The sequence below is a fragment of the Carlito syrichta genome, unplaced genomic scaffold (assembly GCF_000164805.1).
Source record: "Carlito syrichta isolate Samal-C Ts95f unplaced genomic scaffold, Tarsius_syrichta-2.0.1 Scaffold135764, whole genome shotgun sequence".
In the NCBI taxonomy this organism is placed as follows: Eukaryota; Metazoa; Chordata; class Mammalia; order Primates; family Tarsiidae; genus Carlito; species Carlito syrichta.
Genome location: NW_007079860.1, coordinates 115,580 through 119,219, shown reverse-complemented (window position 1 = coordinate 119,219; position 3,640 = coordinate 115,580). Strand labels below are relative to the sequence as shown.

Sequence of the window (3,640 nt, the reverse complement as noted above, 5' to 3'; positions counted from 1 at the left end):
TAAATGTTATTGAGCACTTAGATGATTAGCAAGACACAAGGCCAATCACCTTGAGATATTTGGCTAATAGAACTAATGCATAATATGTATTAAGGCCATAATATGTATTTAATTATTAAGAACAAAAACCAGGAAACATACATAATAGAAAATAATATTAAGTAGTATATCAACTTTATCTTCATTTACTCCTTTCTTCTTAAAGCTAATATTAGTTTTCTATTTTATTTTATAAGACCCTTTGAAGCCTATAAACATTTTGTGATTGGAAACACAATTAAATTAGTATTTTATTAAGGAAACTTTAGCACACTAATACTTAAGCTACGTTTGAAAAATAAGTGTTAATTTAATGACAATTGATGAATTAAGAAATAACACTTCGGTTTAGAGATTACTTACTCTTTAAATTAAATATAAGCAGAGATTAGGTCATTGCCCCAATTATCTGTGTAAAGGAATAATATAACAGTATATCTTAACATTACTAATAAATCAGAGCTGTTAAATAAACTTAGGGTCTTGGTCTTTCTTGCCTTTGTACAGGACCAAAAGAGAGACACTGGCTACTTTGACCACCTTAAAGTGGACTCCAGTGATATCACCAGCAGCATGACCTTTCCCGCCAAATCCGACAACCAGAACTTCATCGTTCTCCTCAATGAAGTTCAAGCAGCCATCGTTGGGCACGAAGGCTGTGATCTTCTTGCCGTTTTTGATCAGCTGGACACGGACGCACTTTCTGATAGCAGAGTTGGGCTGCTTGGCTTCGACCCCTACTTTCTCCAACACGATGTCCTTGGCGTGAGATGCGCCCCCGAAGGAGCTGGCCTTCAGGGCTGTGCCTAAATGTTCTTTCTTGTACTGCTTATCATGCCGCTTCTGGTCCCGCCAATGGCTGCATTCCTAGCGGTGCGGGAGGCCTCCACACTTGCCCATCCTGCCGGTGCCACTGCCCCAGCAAAAGCGAAAAGGGAGCACTTCTACCCTGTTGGTGGGAGTGCAAACTAGTACAGCCTCTGTGGCAAACAGTATGGCAATTCCTAAAAGATCTAAAAATCGACCCTCTATACCACCCCACAATCCCCCTACTGGGAATATAACTGGAAGAACTCAAATCACTCTATAAAAAAGATGCCTGCACACATATGTTTATTACAGCATTGTTCACAGTAGCAAGAACATGGAACCATCTGTGCTGTCCATCAAAAGAGGGCTGGGTAAAAAAATGTGTTACGTATACATGATGAAATATTACACAGCCATAAAGAAGGATAACATGAACTTCACAGCAACTGGGTTGGACTTAGAGTCTATAATACTGAGTGATTTATCACAGAAACAAAGAACTGAGTATCACATGTTCTCACTCATAAGTGGGCAGTGAACAATTATCGTAATACTATAAGAAAAAAGTTGGCAGTAGCAGGAAACTGAGGTTTGGGGATGGGAGGAGGGATTGGCAGTAGTAGGAATCTGCCAGGGGAGGGGGTCACACTTCATCAACAAGGTGACCTGCATAATGAACATTTGTATACCTAACCCTGTTGTACCCCACATCTTTAAAATAAAAAAATTAAAAGAGAAAAAAAATTATCTTGCGAAAGAAAAGAAAAGAAATGCAATGGTCAATATGATAGTATTAAGAGGTGGGGTCTTTAAGAAGCAATTAGGCCCTGAAGGGTCCTCGCTTATGAATAGAACTAAGGTTCTCATAAAAGAGCCTTCATGCTGAGTCTAGTTGTCATGTAAGCACACAGATTTCCTCCCCTCTAGAAGATGCAGCATCAAGGCCCCATCTTAGAAGGGGAGAGCAGCTCTCACCACTCATCCAAATCTGCTGGTGCCTTAATCTTACATTTTCTAGCCACCAGACCTGTTAGAAAATCAATTTCTGGTTTTTACAAACTACCCTAATCTCAGGTATTTTGTAGTAGCAGCATGAACAAAGTAAGACAAAAGCTGAATAAGACAGACTCTACCCTTTTAATGCTTAGAGGTTAGTGAGGGTGAGAAATACGGAAATAGAAAATCTGATCAATTAGACAGTGGGCAATAAAATAGAAGTACAAGATTCTTTGACATAGAATTGAGGTCTACTCAGTATACTTGGGAGCTAAACATAAGGCTCTCCAGAGGACATGAAGCCTAAAGGATGCAAGACCTGTTGAGTCATAATGAACACTTGGGTATCAAGTAAAAGTAGGGGTGGGGAAGGCTGGTTATAGAAGAGAGCACTGTGGTTAAAGGAAAAGTAAGTCCCAAAGTCTGGGAACAAGAACCAACGTGATTTTCAGGGGGTTTGCAGCATTACAAACTTCTTTCAAGTGTTTAGATGCTAGTTCTCTCTCTTTCTCGCTTCCTTCTTTCTCAATTATGATAGATTATACTTCCACTTATAAGATCCCATTAAAAAATAACTGCACTATTATGTCATTCTTAAGTTATTGACATTCTTTACCCTATTCACTTACAATGTGATTCACAAGATTTTTTTTACATGAATGATATAGTTCCTAGATTTATTTGTGATCATGTAAAAGAATTAGAAAATAAAATTTTGAAAAAAATTGTAAATGAATGAAAAGTTCCTTCTCTAAGAATTTATTTTGACATATTTGGATAAAGGAGGCAATATAATAGAATCTCAAATAAAACAGAATATACTAGGATTAGTAAGTAAATTTAAAAAATAAATGTTTTGAAGGATCAAGCACCTTTCTAAGTTATTTATTTCCCTGTTGGACACTTCCCTTTTTCAGTAAATATAAAATATCAATAAATACAATGCTTTAAGGGTAAACATTACTTGACTTTGAGTGTGTTGTATGGTTTCCCTGAAATGAAAATGTTTAGCACAACCTGTGCTTCAAGGAGATTATCAAGTATGTCTTCCTTTTAAATACGCCTGACTCTTCTCAACTCTTCACTAGCTGTTCCCCTGGTATCCAAGCCTTTCCTTCCAAATTACAAGATGGAAGGAAGATCTATTTAAATACTTACCAAGAAATCTAAAAATGATTTTGATGACAATACAGTAAATTTTACTTCTGTTCTTGTCACCTCAATACTCTTAGTTACTCAGCTTTGAAATTCTGGGCATTATAAAGATGGACAAACGTGGACTTCACAGCAACTTGAATGGATTTGGAGTCTACCATACTCGGTAATCTGTCACAGAAACAAAGAACAGAGTACCACATGTTCTCACTCATAAGCAGACCTTGAACAATTATCATAATACTATAAGAAAGGGATTGGCAGTAGTGGGAAACTGCCAGGAGAGTGGAGGTGGGGTTGGCAGTTGAGGGAAACTGCTGGGGGAGGGAGGAGCACACCTCATCAACAAGGATATCTGCATAATGAATATTTGTATACCTAACCGTGAAATTGTACCCCACATCTTTAAAATAAAAAAAAGAAATTCTGGGCATTGCTTTTTAATCCTTCGTCACCTCAATGTCCAGTAATTATCAAGATTTATTTCAAAATATACTAAGTGTAAAACTCTTCCTCACATTATTTTCCCTTTATTAAATATTTAAATTAAGGTATTTTTATACCTCACCTAGTCCCAATGGTTTCCTAAACAAGAATCTCCTCCTCTGCAACTCATCATAAACTTAACTGGAACATCTTA

The 3,640-nt window shown here is 37.2% G+C and overlaps 1 pseudogene; it reads right to left on the bottom strand.

The window, feature by feature from the left end:
• Positions 1-504: 504 nt before the first annotated feature.
• Positions 505-939, bottom strand: LOC103250977 (annotated as a pseudogene).
• Between the last annotated feature and the right edge of the window lie 2,701 nt (positions 940-3,640).